The sequence below is a fragment of the Vanessa cardui genome, chromosome 4 (assembly GCF_905220365.1).
Source record: "Vanessa cardui chromosome 4, ilVanCard2.1, whole genome shotgun sequence".
Classification (NCBI taxonomy): Eukaryota; Metazoa; Arthropoda; class Insecta; order Lepidoptera; family Nymphalidae; genus Vanessa; species Vanessa cardui.
In genome coordinates, this window is record NC_061126.1 from 1,204,467 (window position 1) to 1,224,258 (window position 19,792).

The window sequence follows — 19,792 nt, forward strand, 5'->3', positions numbered from 1 at the left end:
GATGATTTTTTTTTATCGTATAGTTTGGCGGACGAGCATATGGGCCACCTGATGGCAAGTGGCCACCATCGCACATAGACAATGACGCTGTAAGAAATATTAACTATTCCTTACATCGTCAATGTGCCACCAACCTTGGAAACTAAGATGTTATGTCCCCTGTGCCTGTAGTTACACTGCCTCACTCGCCCTTCAAACCGGAACACAACAATACTGAGTACTGTTATTTGGCGGTAGAATAACTGATGTGTGGGTGGTCCCTACCCAGACGGGCTTGCACAAAGCCCTACCACCAAGTAGTGATGATGATGGATTTATTTTTTTATATACATATAGAATCTAGACACGCGGTAGCGTATCAAAGCCAAGTTCTAGTAACAGTACTGGCGAGCAGCACCGTGTACACACGGACACTTGGCACGTGTATTACACGAACCATTTGGATTATATTTACAAATTTCTTTTAATTGGTGTAACTTTTTATTTTAGCTATTTGAGATATACAGAAAAAATGCTTGAAGTGACTTTGCATAGAAATTTATGATTGAAAAAAATATCATAGACACTTTAGACAAAAATTCGAGTGTTTTGATTAAAATCAATTTCAACAGACTTTGAGCAGCAGTGAAACATTTAAATCGAGTGCAAGATAAACTGAGATTGAATATTTTTTATTCGAATGATATTATTCTATAAAATAGAAGATGGAATTTAAATATTCACTGAGACCGCGCCACTCTACAGAGTGTATCGCATCATAATACTCAACCAATATCGTTACCACTAACATTATTTTAATAAACGATGAGCCTTGATAACTTGGTCACAGATTAAAATAATACAGTATAACAAAGAATAAATATTTTATATGATTCTGTGATTAGCTATGGTTATTTAGAGGATAAATGAATTTAACATGCTAGATTCTATATGCAATCTAGTTATTGGTTATACGGATGTATGTACTTCGCTATATACAGATACTCCTTCGCCTTAAAAATGGGGTTTTGCTATCAGACCCTGAGTGGAAAGGCAAATACACTCCACTAAAAGTTCAGAGATCATTTTGTATGAAATAATGTATGTATAGTTATTTTTTGTAGGTTCGTTTCGTTGGTGTAGGCGTTAGATATGCCTCGAGGAAAAAGGCAGTCGGGATGGCCTTGGGATACCATACACACTAGCGAGGACAATGTTGGGGGGAGGTCTTGTTTCTTTCGAGGAAACCTTTGCTACTTGTGAAAATGAAAAAAGAATTCCTACAACAGATCCCGAGGTCCTAAATTCAAATCCCAGGTCGAAATTGAAGAAATAGAGCGGACACGTATGTATGTTTGTCTGTAGTGAAGATCGTTAGGTAACTTGTATAAATTAATTAAAAAAAAAATTACGTTACTCAATTAATACGTAATACAACAAATATACATAACGTTATACGCAACATTCTTCTTAAATCCAAATTAATTAATATTTATTAATATTTATAATTATAATTTATAATATTAATATTTATATCATTGCCTCCACTGGTGACAAGAGGGCTGGTTCGTTTTTTGCCCAGAGGATCGGAATTGCGATTCAACGGGGAAATGCTGCTAGCATTCTTGCCACCATTCCACGCGGTCAAGATTTATACAGTAACTAGTTTTAGTTCATATTTGTATATATATATTTAAGCATTTAATGTTGTTAATTCTTATGTTAATAAAATATTTATTTAAAACAAACATTTTTACTCTGTGTCTTTTGTTACGGTAAATAGAATTTTACCCGCAAGCGTCGTAAATAAGGGGAAGAGTAGAGAGGTGAGAAAAAATAGTGACTAGTACACTCCCTCGGGGGCTATTAATGAATTGGGCCTACTTCGGTCTAGTGATAAATACTGCAGGCGCAAAAACATCCTTTTCGTGTCCGAGCTTATTGATCACGTGTGGTTTATTGTTGCCCTATTGAGCTGTAAAAGAACAGTGAGAATAAACGATACCGATTATACAATAGTACGGAACCCGCTAACGTTATTTATTTGAACACACGCTGTATAGATATAGCATCATTACATGATATGAAAAAAAGTCGCTTACCGCTCTCTGTATGTATGTTTAGATCTTTAAAATTACACAACGGATTTTGATTCTTTTTAAATAGATAGATTGATTCAAGAGGAAGGCTTATATTAAAATTAAAATATTAATTAAAAATTTTAGCAATGCCCAAGTAAAAGGAATTAGTAATGTTCTTATTTAGTCTCTAATGAAGCTTGTGTTAGGAGTGGGGACGCCGATAGCCCAAGGGGTTAAATCTTGCGTCTTTTTACTTCGCTAGGCAATGCTTTTGTAGACGACCTCCGTGGTCGAATAGTGTGCACACCGGTTTTCATGGGTACGCCACTCCGAGGTCCAGGGTTCGATTCCCGGCCGAGCCGATGTAGAAAATTCATTAGTTTTCTATGTTGTCTTGGGTCTGGGTGTTTGTGGTACCGTCGTTACTACTGACTTTCCATAATGCCAGTGCTTTAGCTACTTAAATTGGGATCATAGTAATGTATGTGATGTTGACCCATATTTATTTATTTTATTTTGTAGTGTAAAGATCTCAGTCGGATATAAAGTATTCAAATCCGAGTAGTAGCACTGACGTGTGTGCTACGAACATCGTTATTTGGAAATCTCAATTTGTCGAATTAAATTTTGCTATATAAATGATTGGGTAATGCTTACAAAAAGCTATGTATAAATATTGTAGGCATACGAAAGGTTTCGAAAATAAATAGTAGCCCCGTTACTATCAGTCGACGTCATTCAAAGCATTCGACGTGCAAAACGAGAGATAAGCCTATCAGACGGGACTTTTCGTTTTGTACGTGAAAAAATTGTATTGTTATTTTTTTTATGTGATTTATTTTTAATTCATTTAAACGTAATGTTTCGTTTTAAAATGGCCACGTTGTAGTTTTTTTATACACATATATTTTTTTATTTTATTAGTTAAGTTTAAGTTTGTGATATCCTGTAAATATACCAGTTCTTGTTAAAGTCAATTTTTTCTTGAGACATTTCGGAGTCTATTAGACCATAACATTTTAAATTAACATGATTATTTTTATAAGTACAGTTATTGAAAACGTCGAAATATCGAGCTCCATCAAGTAAAAATAAAAACATGGTAAATATTCAGTTTTGAAGAACTGCAACTTATTAGACAACTTAATCGTGGGTAGAACTGTATTAAAAAGATGTCTGATGCAAAATTTATCATAGCATGTTTTTCACGTCTTCTTTAGCCGGAGTTAATCTTCTTGGTATGTAAATATGACCAGTTTAGAAGAACGAAGAGCTTTCCGTGTGCGAACCACTGGGAAACTATAATTTTGATTGTACGACATATCGTTAAGTCTGTTGACAGTCTGTTGAGTTTCAATTTATTGCATGTCTTATTTAAGAAAGGGTAACAACACCATTATACACGATAAAAAAAAATCGTCGAATAATTCGATGTATGTGATTGTCACAGTTTATTTTTTAACATTTTTTTTTTATTTTCATAAGAATTATTTACATTAAGGACTTACCCCAATAAAAATGGTGTACAAATCTTTAATGGAATCGCAATTACGATCGTCTGGACAAAAGATTTACGGGTAATAGTGTTAATTCTTGTATACATATTTTAAATAGCGTAAGTCCATTTTTCTCTGGCTGTGGTTTAATTTTGAAGAACTCCAGCTTTAAAATATGAAAATTAAAGAATATTCCTGATTGCAATTTACTAAATTGTTGCAATTTAATAAAGAATTTTAGAGAGAGGAAACCAAGTACTGTGCGGTTAGAGAGCGGAGCTACGGGTGTATAAAAAAATTAAGATGAACGACTTGCAGTTTAAATGGATTGAAATCAAAACAAAACTTTGTCGAAATTCCTAAAAATATATTTTGAATAAATGCGAAGTATCGTAGGGGACTCAAGATGAGGTAATATCTTCAGGTTAAATCGGAGCTATTATTCTGGCGTTATTGATAACACTGTATGAAAACTGTCTACATATACGTTTGAACGTCTCGATATACGAGTACATATATTATTTACCACCAAGGCGATAGTCTCCGTTTAAAGTTCTCACCAGGGGCACTGAATATTAATGTATTCGTAATAGTACAATACACGAACGCCACTGAAAGTAAGGCCAATGTTTTTTACCTAACTTTTTACATTCGCCCTTCGGACCTTTGATTTCGTGGGAATATTGTTCGTGTTATCTGATCTATATTTACATATTTTTGCGTTCTCACTTTCTCGTCCTCGAAGTTCTGACCCAAATTTGATTACTGCGGAGATATCAAGCTTCGTGCAATAACAGTTGTTCCGATAGTTGGTTTTATATACTTGTACTGTATTTTCTATATTCGATATTCAAATTGTATTTTTTTTAATAAATAGTTACTTATAGAGTAGCAGTTACTAGATATTGGTCAATCTGTACAATAATTATACATACTATTATCCTCTGTTTTGTAATGAGTATTTAATACAAATTCAAACTCTTATAGACCTGTTCCTTTTTTAATGTATTTAAGATATTGTCTGATAATCGATCGTCAATAAGCATAGACACTGAGATTGAATAAACCATTTCTTATAAAATCAATCCGGCAACTACGGGATTTGAGATGCTAGGTATGCCTTTGTGTTTGTAATTGATAGAATCTTCTCATTAATTAAACGATGAACTTAAGTTAACAGTCTTACAAAGTATTGCTCTTTGGTGATGTATTATCAGTAAGTCACCCTACCACCTACTTAGACTACAACTGAAGCAAGTACGGCTTTGTTAAAGAGAGTTTTAGTAAAAATTTTCGTTGAGTAACAAAGCTTTCCTTAGTCATTAAATGTTAAATATCAATCACTGACTTAAGAGGTATTGGCAAAACAATGTTTTTTTAACTTAAATATCACATCAATCTATACTTATAATAAATCTGTAGGGAGGTCAATTCTGTACATGAAATATTTTTCCAAAATAACTATCAGAGGTTGAAAAGGGGTCGATACTGATGGCAAAAATGCAATCAGTAAAATTTTTGTCTGTCTGTCTGTCTGTCCGTAAAACCGTTATAGAAACAAAAACTACTCGACGGATTTTAACTAAACGTGGTACAATTATTTTTCATACTCCTGAGCTGGTTATAGTATACTTTTCATCACGCTAAAATCAATAGGAGCAGAGCAGTGGAGGAAAATGTCAGAAAATGGGAGAAGTTACTCCAAATTTTAAGCTTCAGTCGCGTGTACATCCTTAATGGTTAAAGCTACATAGAAATTGTGTATTACGGATATGTTCTCCTTAAAATTATGTAAAAAATATCCCATGACAACCTTTGTCTATCTTTTATGGTTGACTCATAATAACACGTGTCACTCCCAATAGCTTAGTAGTTCGAAGCTTTCTGATTATATTTGTCTATTCCTGCGTTTAAAACACTCTCAATCATCCCAAATTAAAAAAGTTAACAGTATAAACTATTCCATATTAAAGAAGCATAGAAATCGGTATAGAAACACCAAAGTTATACATTAAATACGCTAATAATAAAGCTATCGCACGTGAATACTAAATCTATAATACTACTATATAAATCTCTAGAGACTGTCAGTACACTTATTTTTGTCGTAATTCGTCATAAGTATTCTTTTTATGATTGACTGACATAATTTTTACCATTTAAGACATTTTTGTCTGTCTGTATGTTCTGCTATAACTCGAGAACAGATGCACCGTATATCTTTATTTACAAAATTGGTATAAAGGAAAAACATATGCTTGCGCAAATGATGTGTGGATGTGCATGTATGTGTGTCATCGATAAACTCAGAAACTATTTGATCGATCATAAGATTAAATGAATAAAGAGATTATTCTATCCCAATTGATGTAACTCGCCACTAGGTAGCGCTGCGATATAAATATATCAACACCGTTCAACCGATTGTCACGAAAATGAGTATTTTTTTCACGGAGAAAGTGATTATTTCATCCATACGGATAAAAATAACCAACAGATGACCCTTACGAGTATCACGATGCATTTCTATGCCGTTTAATCGATAAGTATAACATATGAAATAAAAAATGAAAATAATTGATCATCATTGAATCAAATAATTTATCTAAATAGAAACCACCATGCCATTGAAGAAATAAAAGATCGGAACATCAACAATATATGCGCAGCGTCATCCAAAAGAGCTACGGAAACAACACACCAACAAGAAATACGTTAAGAAACAAATAAAATCCGAATTTCTACTTTGAGTGTTGCCAAAAACCGTTAGTCAACGTAATGATCAAGTTCCAGTTCATCAAACAAGCATCTTCATCGAGAGATACTGAAAAACCTGACGAGTGAGCCCAACGATTGGATGATCAACGATTAAAATAAACTAAGTCAAGAACTAGACCGAAATGCACGAATATGCTCAGGATGCTTTGATGTACGTTCGCAAGTAATGACAAGGTTGTAAATGTAATAACATCGATATTCGATAGAACCGGATATAAGAAGACGTGTTGGTTTGATGCAAACTTTTACAGACTATAGAAATTTAATTAAAAATTTCATCGTACCTATATAACATCGTATAAGTTTATGGTTGTTATGACCAATCTGCAGCCTATCCTATCGAGAACATCATTGAAGAAGATGAAATAGATGACGAATATTAAATATTTTTTTTTATAAGAATTTGATTAGATCTCGAATGTTTCTTGATTTGTTGCTTTATTATTTGTACATTGTTGATGATCAGTAATTAATTACAAAATGATTTTTTTTTCTGCGACTAATGTGGGGCACATTAGTCGCAGAAGCGAAGCGGGCGGGTATAGCTAGTAATAAATAATATTTATTTTTGAAATGACAATCGTTTTGATAACATATAATACATACAAATAATGACGTCATAAAAATAATTCAAGTAATTTATTTCTCGTTACAGTCTCTACCATCGAGTATATTATGTGCAATATTAATGTAAATAAATAAATATTTTGACGACCTCCACGGTCGAGTGGTGTGTACACCGGTTTTCATGGGTACGCCACTCTGGGGTCCCGGGTTCGATTCCCGGCCGAGTCGATGTAGATTATTAGTTTTCTATGTTGTCTTGGGTCTGGGTTTTTGTGGTACCGTCGTTACTTCTAATTTCCATAACACAAGTGCTTCGCCTACTTACATTGGGATCAGAATAATGTATGTGATGTTGTCTCATATTTATCATTTATATTTATCAAATATATAAAAAAAAATATATATTTATCATATATCAATTACACATCTGTAGTAATAATTAAAATGTGCCACATTTCTATACATATTCATAGATTATATCAATGACATAAGATTAGCCTCGGTTGGCATGTAAATAATAAAACTATATACACAGGAATGCATCTATCACAGTAATCGGATTTCGACGTTTCAAAGATATGCAAATCGAGACGAATCTCCAAAGGGAATTATTAAGTTGCTTGTTAATTGACTTTGCTATGCTCTTTCACAAATCAGGGAGATTAACTGCTAACGTTTTAAATGTTATGTTAAATTGAAAGTTCATAAGCCAGCTTTGAAATATTCAAAGGTCTTTTTTGATGTTGATGCGCTTAGGGTTACCGATTTCATTCCTGTTTATGTAGGAAGACTGACGTGCCCCGTGACGGCAAACGGCACGTCATCTTATGTACTTATATCTCCTCCGTCTCTTCTTCCCTCCATCTCACCTGATGGTAACTGGTCACCATCACCCATAGACAATGACGCTGTAAGAAATATTAACTATTCTGATGATTGGGTGGTACCTACCCAGACGGGCTAGCACAAATCCCTACCACCAAGTCTTCTCTCTTCTCTTTTATGTACGTGGTACATAATATACTTACATACTTCGTTTCTTTATACTGAAATATAATGTGAAAGTAACTGTCTGTCTGTCTGTTGCTTTTTCACGACCAAAATGCTGAACTAACTTTCATGAAATTTAGTATGATGCAAACTCTGACTCCAAGAAAAGATATAGGCTACTTTTTTGCCTGATACACGACAACTAACGCCCTGAAATGCGAGCGAAGTCACGGGGGAATACTTACTAATATATTTATTTAATATTAATAGATAATTAATTTCGCAATGAAACTCCATGTAGAAATGTCGACCCGAGGCGTGAAAACAGTACAAGTAAATGCCTAATTAGCATTATATGTTCTTACTAGCTATACCCGCCCGCTTCGCTGGGCATTAGTCGTAGAAAAATATTTTTTTAATTTTTCATTTTGTAATTAATTACCGATACAATGCACAAATAATCAAGAAATATGCGAGATCTAATCAAATACTTAAAATTATTTCATTTAATATTCGTCAATGATGTTCTCGATAGGCTGCAGATTGGTTATAACACCCACAAACTTATTTATCAAGATCATATCTTCTTTTTTTTGAATCCGGAAACAGATATGATATATGATTATGAGAATATTTTTGTTGGTGTAATCTCGATGTAAAGTTGGTACGATGAAAATTTTAATTAAATTTCTATAGTCTAGAAAAGTTTGTATCACACCAAAAACGTCCTCTATTACCCGGTTCTATCAAATATCGATGATATAACATTTACAACCTTGACACCTGTATGTATCTCGTAAATAAATGTACACTTTGGCTCGAAGTTTTGATTGGTTGCATCGAATGTAGCTTAATCCTTCGTTCTCGACCATAGCGTACATGTCAACAATGAATTGTTAAAACAGTTGAAGATACTTCAGAATATGGTTAGATTGATTATCTCTAATTATACGATACGCATAAAAATCAAACTCTTCGATGTCACAGAGCCAGTCGTGAGATTATTTTGATACAGTCCGAGATGATACCCGTAATAATTGTCATACGATTGATATTTTTCAGCGACACCTTGATTGTTTTTGTGTCGCTTAGTGATAAAAATACCTCGTTTTGTAATTTCTGTACCGACAATTACAGCTGTGACTTCGGGAGCTATGGTAGCTTTAATACGCCTTTTATGCTCTGCGTTCTCTCTGCATTGATAATAACTTTGAGTCATTTGTTGTTTCACTATCTAGAGCAGTTTTAGGCATAATCCTAAATTTAGCGATGATTGTGGTACTGAACATGCATCAAAGATCAATCTTTTTCTACGTTGTCCGTGAAATAAATGTCCAGAAATTGGGGATTTTATTTAGATACTGGAAGAAGTGAACCAATCATATGATACACTTTACACGTAGACGCGAAATTATTGTATTGTACAATATTTGTTACTCCAAAAGATGTCATTTAAAAGCATGAATTGTAATTTCTAATATACTGAAGGAAATATTTAGACTCCTTAATAGTTCCCGTAACGTAGGTAAGAAGATGTTCTGGTGGTTCAACCAGTTGTGGTTAATACATTTTACCAGTGGAGTAGCATATAACAGCTTTTTATTTAGTGTGACAATATGGGCATACTATATTCATTGAACCAATAATCACATCGGGATTCATCTTGTTATCATAACCTATATAGTAATTGAAGGCTGATTTATTGAGATTGGTTCTAGTTCTTGACTTAGTCTTTTTTAATCATTCATCGTCCAGTAATTGGGCTTGTCAGGTTTATCAGTATCTCTTGATAAAGATGCTTGTTCGAAGATCTGGAACTTGATCATTTCGTTGACTAACTGTTTTGACAGCTCTTAAAGTAGAAATTCACATTCTATTTGTTTCTAAACGTATTTCTTGTTGGTGTGTTGTTTCCGTAGCTCTTTTGGATGACGCTATGCATATATTGTTGATATTCCGATCTATTGTTTCATCAATGGCATGGTGGTTTCTATTTATATAAATTATTTTTGGTTATGTGCCTTACGTTTACATTTTATACTAAAGATTCATTGTTATTGGAGTTATGAGTATACTTACCAATTATTATTATTGCTTACTTTTTTATAATCAAAACAGCTAATAACTTCTTCCCATATATATAATTTATAATAATTATCTCATTTGAAAATGACAATTATTATTGTTGTGATTATTTTATGTTTATTGGCATATGACGGAAATTAAGTTAGTTGTTATGCTTTTTGAATAGATTTTCATTTTTTGTTTCATATTTTATAATTATCGGTTGATCGGAATATAAATGTATCGTGACACGTAAGGGCCATCTGTTGGTTATTTTTAATGATACGGATGAAATAATTACTTTCTCCATAAAACAATAGATAAACATACCAATTTTCTGAGTTTATCGATGACGCACATGCAAACACATCCTTTTGGGTATCTATATACATATACTTTTGTATGTATAGATAGCCAATAATTTGTGCAAGTACATGTTTTTCCTTTATGCCAATTTTTATAATGATACAGACACACAAAAATTTCAAAAATGCTAAAAATTAAGTCAGTCAAAGAACACATGACGAATTACGACAAAAATAAGTGTACAGACAGACTCTAGAGATTTATATAATAGTATAGATTTAGTACTCACGTGCGATAGCTTTATTATCTATATATATAAAAATGAATTGCTGTTCGTTAGTCTCGCTAAAACTCCAGAACGGCTGGACCGATTTGGCTAATTTTGGTCTTGAATTATTGGTAGAAGTCCAGGGAAGGTTTAGAAGGTGAGTAAGTATGATAAAAATGCTAGGAATATTATAAAAACAACAACTTTGTTTTTCTTAAGAAATAGGTTTATTAGATAATTATCATTGATTTACTATGTTTATCGATGTTAGTCAATAAAATATTGATGTTTTAAAATTCATTTGGCATTACTTAAAACATCGTTATATATATTTTTCGAATCTATATATATATAAAAATAAGTGGCATTTTTCGATGTCACTTTATAACTCAAGAATGGGCTTACCTAACCAAACCAAATTTTCAGCGTTTGTTCGGACTATTTAGTAGATGGTTTATGTGAAGTTTGCACAAAATCGGTCGAGTGGTTCTTCATTTATTACATATTTTGTAACAAATGAATTCATTAAATGGCAGGTCATTTTGTTAATGGAGATTTTTTAGACGTTAAATTGTACGTTCAAATTAAAAGTAACTTTTAATTAAAAATGACTCATCATCATACTCATCCACCAGTTTCAAAAGGTAATACGTCTTATTTTAATTTATTAATTCCAAAAAAAACATTTAAAAGTACAGCGTTTGCATTTATTTTCAAGTTTAAATATACAGAAAAAAGTTAGTGCCATTAATTTTTATTCGTATCGATTGATGGTTCGTCCACAAGCACAAAATTAAATCTCGAGATGTGGTAAGCTATATCATCTGTATATTGTTGATATATATGTCAAAACAGAAACTTAACATCTTAATTTTAATCGTTTCAACCAAGCAAAATTAAGATCCGAAGAATATATTCATTTGCAAGATGCGATAGCGAATGATGCTAATGTAAATGACATCAGGCGATTGACTATTTTGCCATCTGCGTTTATTGGTTGCCCACAGCATATGAACGAATATATACAAGACGCAATTTTTTATGTACGAAAAATGGTCGACCAGATCTCTCATTAAATTTACATGTAATCCTCAGTGAGATGATATTAAAAATTGATTTAAAGAACAGTCGACAATTGAAACAGATGATCATCATGACATTACACGTGTTTTTCGGCAAAAATTGAAAGCACTTGTGGATTTAATTGTGGAATTATGTACATTAGGAGAGGTGCGTGTCATATGTACTCCATTGAATGGCAAAAAAGGAGATTGGCATATGTATTAATTTGGCTGGTACATAAAATAATTCCGGATCAAATCGATAACGTTATATTAGCTGAAATTCCCGATCAAACTCTTGATCCACAGTTATTTCACGTTGTCGTTAAAAATATGATACATGGTCCATGCGGTGAGCTACATATGAATTCTTTACATCTATTTCTCAAATTCAATAATTTCTTCCAGTCGGAAAAAAACACCGACGTTATCAATTAACACCAATGTTTAGAGCTCCATAAACATCAAGTATCATCAATGTTCGCTATTGATGTCATTATCAACGCCATAATCATGTTTTTGTAACATGGGTAATCTCTACTTTGTCAAACATTTGATGTTGCCCCCGTTATTCAGAAATCAAATTCAAAGAATAGTTATATCTTTATAACTACATATTAATTCACATGAGGTACAAAATGTTTACAGTTGTTTATCAGATCATTTTAATGTTCATAGATTATTTGATGAATCTTAAGCTTTGTCAGAGACCCAAAGTCATAGACATAGCCCACCGGATTAGTAAGTTGAAGTGGCAGTGCGCTGGCCATATTTGTCGCAAAACTGATAACCATTGGGGAAAAAGTGTTCTAGAGTGGAGACTGCGGCTCGGCAAACGTAGTGCAGGACGTCCTCAGGCACGGTAGAGTGACGATTTACTCAAGACGGCTGGGAGGAGCTGGATGCGAGTAACCTAAGAACGATCACAGAGGCGTGCAATTGGAGAAGCCTATGTCCAGCAGTGGACGAAAATGGGCTGATTGATTGATTGAAGTTTTGTCACATATTACATTTATGAACCCAACCACAATACTTAACATTTGACAACCAATAAACAGATTGATCCTTTATCATCTATCGATTCTTCTTATGACAAAGAGTGCATCCTATTATCCCCTTATATATTATTATACAATTTGCTTCTATCTTTGTGAGGTGATGGTTACCGCTACGTGACAGTGATATTTCAAGTTACTTGCTCTATTTTTTAATCTTTAGTTATAGTGCCACTTTACCGAAAAGTGCGCGAGAACTTTTTTACTTTGTTTACGATGCCGAGGAGAACACGACCTGACTTAGGTCGTCGCAGTCAATCAAGTATACGTAGAGCTAACCGCACATGCTAACCGCACTGATGATCAGTGAGAGACAGATCGAGAAAATAGTTGTATTGCTATGACACAATTGCGTTCTTTAGTGAGTGGCAATGAATTAGGCGTGCATATCGAACGCAACAAAAGTGAACACGACTTACTGAAATTCAGAGATCCTGCAGACGCAGTGCTCCTGTGATCTTGGAACGAGCTACATTCCACAATGATCTGGCAATAGATTATTGTGTCGACAAATCGGTAACAATTGGGGGAATGACAATAATTTGTAAATATTGTAAGGCGTTAAAATACAGTGGCGAATCTACTAGATCATGTTGTGCTGCAGGCAAAGTAAAATTACCAAAATAGGTCCCGCCACCAGATCGCTTACGCTCTTTAGTTTTTGGGATTGGAAATGATTCTAAATATTTCCTGGCCAACATTCAAAAATATATCACCTGTTTTCAGGTGACATCATTTGGCACAACACATATTGTTCAGGACAATTATATGCCCACTTTCAAGGTAATATACCATAAAAGTTTTTTTTTATTATATTAAAGTTTGTCATGGAATATGTATCAGAAATATTTATTTAACAAATCTTTAAAAAAAACAGTTACAGTTCCGCTGCGTGCAATGGTTTTTACGCACATCATACTTTGACTAATTTAAGCGTTTCTATTATGGCAGTACGAAGTTTGCCGGGTCAGCTAGTTAGCGTATATAGGTTTATTAGCGTGTTTCTATACCGATTTCTATGATTTTTTTATGGAATAGTTAATACTGTTAACTTTTGTAATTTGGGATGATTGAGAGTGTTATAAACGTTGGAATAGACAAATATAATCAGAAAGCTTCGAACTACTAAGCTATCGGGAGTGACACGTGTTATTGTGAGTCAACCATAAACGATAGACATAGGCTGTCATGAGATATTTTTTGTATAATTTTAAGGAGAACATTTCCGTAATACATGATTTCTGTGTAGCTTTAACCATTAAGGCTAAACACGCGGTGGAAGCTCAAAATATGGGTTACCCCATGGCTTTCCCGTTTTTCAGACATTTCCCTTCAGTGCTCTGCTCCTATGGACTTTAGCGTGATGAAAAGTATACTATAACCAGCTCAGGAGTATGAAAAATAATTGTACCAAGTTTCTTTAAAATCCGTCGAGTAGTTTTTGTTTCTATAACGGTTATATGGACAGACAGACAGACAGACAAAAATTTTACTGATTGCATTTTAGCCATCAGTATCGACCCCTGATCACCCCCTGATAGTTATTTTGTAAAAATATTTCATGTACAGAATTGACATCCCTACAGATTTATTATAAGTATAGATTAATTTTACCCCAAATTTCAATAAACAACAATTTAGATGTTCCAAACACATCGGCCAAGTTTTTAGTAGTCACGAAAAATTGTAACATTTGTGTTATACAACTGGCTAATTAATTTAAATAATTGTATTAACTAACATAACTGTATTTTTTAAATGTTGAAAAAGAGTAATTACTGAGTTTCTTGCCGGTTGTTCTCGGTAGAATCTACTTTCCGAATCGGTGGTAGCTTTACTTAATTGTTAAATGATGATTCAAAAGTGCTTGTAAAAGCCCATTTGAATAAAGTTTATTTTGATTTTGATTTTTGATTTTTTTGCTACACAACTAATCAACCAGCAATTTAATAATTAATAGCAATTAATTATTTGACTTGTTGGCAATTCAGTCTGTGTTGTCATAAGTCATCATTTAACAATCAAAAAACAATACTCAGTATTGTTTAGTTCCAGTTTGTAGTTTAGTAAGCCAGTGTAACAAATACGATGGCATAATATTTTAGGTCGCAAGGTTGGTGGCGCATTGATTCCAGGAATGGTTTATATTTCAGCACAAGTCTATAGATGGTGGGTACCAATTAACATCACATGGATCATATGCTCGTTTGTCGACATAAAAAATATTGAATTTTGGTGAGGGAGTTATAGTTAGTAGTAATTAAAGTCATTGAAAAAATCGTGATCAAGATTAGTACGTACGTTAAGTAGTTACTTGACTACACATGATTAATATTAATACCAGAACAATGGTGTGGAAAACAGAAACCCCATAAAAAATTAACTCGAAACATTAAATGCTATAAACGATAACAATTCTAGAATTGGTGACGTCAGAACGGTTTCTTTTGCTGAAGTTAAAAGCCTATATATTTGTGGATTTCACTGCTAATTGCCTCAGTTTGGGCACTCGGGTCGGCTCCCGAACATCAAACATATATTATAGTACAAAATTTTCCTTCAAAATTCAACTGCCACTCCAATTTCCTTTACTGTTATCTCATTCCATCTAATCAGATTACGAAAGGTTACCCTTTTGTGAGCACTCGTCTTAAAATACTCAAATCCGATTCAGTGTTGGCAGCGACTCAAACGAGCGGTGTGATTGAGTACGGCCAGATTCGGTGACTGCGCTGGGCCCTCGCGGCTGGCACTTGGCACTTGCTTACAATTCGCCAATAAAATGTTCGAATTTCGATTGGCAATGCTCTCAAAGTACAACATATTCTTGATATGTTGATTCTGTGATCTGTTTGCGTTGGGATTTCCTTAAATGTAAAATTTTAGTGCACTGGAAAATAAAATGCGTATACGAGCACCAATAAATGTTATTTTAATATACTTTATTAAAATACAAATTTGGAATGTTAATCTTGAAATTTCATACTAATTATAACCTTTGACATTTGAAAGGTCGGTTAGGGTAGGTACTACCCAGTTATTAGATAATGTACAGCCAAGCAGCAATCTTTGAAGGATAAATTATTCTAAAAACTATAACTGGAGCCGGTGTAACTACACTAGATAATTAATATATTAGTTTCCAAGGTCAGTGGCACATTGTCGATGTAAGGAAATTTCTTTATTGCCCTAATGTATATAGGTTCTTACCATTTATTATCAGATTGTTAAGAAATGACTATTTGTAATGCGCCTTGTCTTCTTGAGAATTGGCAGAATTTAATTTGTCTCATGAATTAAGATTATGAGTTTTCCTGTACTACTGAAAATGATATGAATTATTAAGTTAGTTGCAAAACTCATCTTTTATTAAGTGTCCAGTATTCTAGATGTCTGACCAACTCGTCTTTCAACTATTTAAATAAACTCTTACATTATTTCGAAAAATAAATTTAATTTTCTATACTATAAACCATCCCTAACAACTACAGCTAATTACGATAACAGTATTTTCACAAAATCAAAATATTCTTTATTCAAATAGGCTCTTAAAATCACTTTTGAATCGTCATGTTATAATGTTGAATTAAATGTAAAACAACTACCGGTTCGGAAAGTAGATTCTTCCGTAAAGAACCGGCAGGAAACTCAGTAGTTAGTCTTTTCTTCCATTTGAATAACCGAATATGTCAGAAAAATCAAATATTTTTTACATATCCTGCATAGGAAACAAAAAAATATATGCCAACACTTTTTTTATTCTTCAACATAATCTTATCCGAAATTAGTTTTATGTGATTAAAAACGACAATTTCAATAAAGGTTAATCTTTACTGATTTTCAAACAACGAAGCTTTTACAATTATTTGAATGTTGTGAACCCTGCGTAATAATTTATATCATGATAAATATAAAAAACTTTTTAAGCAATATCATGGAAAAAGAAATATTGTTAATATACCTTTAGAAGAAAACGTATGCTCCTTCGAGACTGCATTGCACAGATAAATAATTAATGCATTAGGTACGTGGATTATTGGTCATTTTATTTTTGCAATCGTTCGGTACCGGAAGAGTTGGCTCGGCGCCCGATTAGCTGCCTTAATGGACCACATTGAGAACCTGTTATTATCAACTAGTTAGATATTTAAGGTAAATATTTTCACTGCTTTTACTAATATTTAATTTACTAAATCTTACACATGTTATACAAATAGATCAATTCATCAGTGCCGCGAAAGTGCTAAATTATTTTAGAAACAGAACTTTAGGATATGATATAATTGAATCCTGTTGCATTTAAGCATTATATATGAAGCTGGAAAATTATCCCATATATAATAGTAATAATAATTTATACACACCAAATATAAGCATCGGATAGCTTATAGAAAACAGAAAGATATGAAAATAATATCAGTAAGAATATTTTATTATATCTTACTCGTGCGTACATACGTAATCATTTTAAAGGTTGAATATATCCGTTTGGCTTTCAGTTTTTAAATAAAGTTTTTTGTATTCTGTAAAATGAAGATTCAAATAAGCTCGTAAAAGACTAATTGAATGAAGTATATCTTTAATTTGCTATTTTTTTAATTTTGCTTGTTTTTTTTATTCTGGCGAATACATATTTCACTAACTGAGTGTAATTAAAATATATCTTATTTTTTTATAGCTGGTAAACGAGCTGGCGGCTCACCTGATGGATAATGATAAGCACCACTCATGGACATCTGCAACGTCGGGGGGCTTGCAGGTGCGTTACCGGCCTTTGAGGAAGGAGTACGCTCTTTTTTTGAAGGGACAAACACAGTTCGAAAAAACTGCGGCCGAAATCTGTTTCGCAGTGTTTGTGCTAGGCAAAAAATGTTTTAAAAATCACATTTTTGAGTTTCGAACACCTAGGTGGTGCTGTCGGGACCTGGAATTTAAATTGATAATGTCCTTAGTTGAACTGAGAAAAGGCATGCTTCAGTACTAATATTATTATATTTTAATATAATGCTCTGAGTACCAATATTATCATCGATATTATGAAAATCAGTATAAAATTACAAACTGTTTTTATCGGTAGTAAAGTGGGGCTTCGGGTTCAGGTTTCCTGACGATGTTTTCCGTTACCTCTCAGCAAGAGTTGAATAATTAAAATTTAGAACTTTGCAAACTCAGTAGTACTTTCGTGGATTAAAAAATAGGGCATTTACGTAATGTTTTTATTAGATTCATCAATTAACAGCACGGTATCAATGTAAATAGAAATTTTATTTTTGATATGAATTAACAGGATTTCATGGATTTCAGAAATATAACAGAAAAATAAAGACATTTTAGGGTCTATTGACGGCATCTTAAAACGCGTCTTGTAGAGACGTTATAGTACACAAGATTGTCAAATATCATAAACTAGCGCCCCGCCCGGCTTTGCACAGGTTCAATGCTGATACTAAATATACTAGAATGTCTTTTTATACTACTTTCACGGCCTTTTGTCATTAGACAATACAAACCGCTTTGTTCATGCATGTAATATCTTCGAAGATATTAGTTTAAACTTAGTATATTTAATTGGATAAAAATTAACGATTTGTTACTTGAAATGACTTTAAAAAATAAGGCATTATTTATCGCAAAATAATGACTCATTTATTATAGCGATGAGTATAAAAAAATGTTATCGTTGGTTATCCCTTAGCGTTACATATATACTATCGCGTAAATGTGTGTATTTACGACATTACATTTCAAACCTGTAAAATTGTCAGTGTTTCTCTAGTATATGATTATGCATGTTAATACAAATCTTCCTTACCTCCTAACCTTCCTCTTGAAACACTCTATCTATTAAAACAAATCTGCAACAAAATCCTTTACGTAGTTTTCAAGATCTTAGCATACATAGGACCAAACAGACAGTGATAAGCGACTTTATTATATAGTTGTAGTTGTAAACTATACTTTGTTTTGTTGTTATAATGACACTTCGAATTTTATTCGAAATAAGTTTTATGTACAATAAACTCATCTATTATCAGTTTTATTTCAGATAAAATACGTGGAATTGGTATTCATATCATCGATCATTGATACGAATAAAAATGCAAGCTATACAATTTAATAAGCTACATTTTTAGTAAGCTTATTTAAATAAAGAATGTTTTGATTTTATTTTATTTACCGAATCAATTCTATAACCCCAACATTAAAACTTAATATTGTACTGTGTAATGTACATTTATTTATTAATTAAATCACAAATTATAATCGTAATTAATGCATGGAGTACTAAACATCTGTAAAAGAGATAGAAAAAAATCTTCACTGCATTCGGCATTGAAGACTTTTCAAAGCAAAAGTTTTGTATAAAATAGTCTTTTCAAAATGTAGGAGCAAAATTAATGGCTGAAATTAATTGCGAGTTGAAAAAAAAAAATGTTTTATGAATATTCTTAAATAACATTTTAAATGTAAAAACATTAATTTTCACCTGTTATTAAAATGTAGAAGTTATCTTTGTTATTGAATACGTTTTCATTTTGCAAGTTGTTTTCTAATAGAAGTATTTCAATTTAATTTGAAATAAAACGCATATTCAAAAGGCTATTTAAAATAAAGCATGTTTTGAAAATTGTTTCACATTTTTACACAAGATTAACGAGAAGACCTCATTTAATTGTGAATTTTTATTTAACTTTTGGAGACTTTTTAAGATCTTTTTATTCTTTATTTAATTATCCGTAGAAAAGTAATTATTTATATAACTTTGTTCTAGTTTGGAGGATGATCGCGTCAGTGTAATTATAAAAGTACTTTGTAAGTTTTCAGTAGGTCGAAAGTGGTAAGACAAAGATTTATATTTATATTAATTTTTATGCCTCGATGCGTCAAGACATAGACAATAATAGACAACATCACAAACATTACTCTGATCCCAATGTAAGTAGCTAAAGCACTTGTGTTTAGGAAAATCAGAAGTAACGACGGTATCACAAACACCCAGACCCAAGACAACAAGGAAAACTATTGAAAATTTTCGGAATTTTACAGGAATCGAACCCCGGAACTCGGGGCAGCGTACCCATGAAAACCAGTGTACACACGACTCGACCACGGAGGTAGTTATTCTGCTCTAGTCGTCGGAATGCTT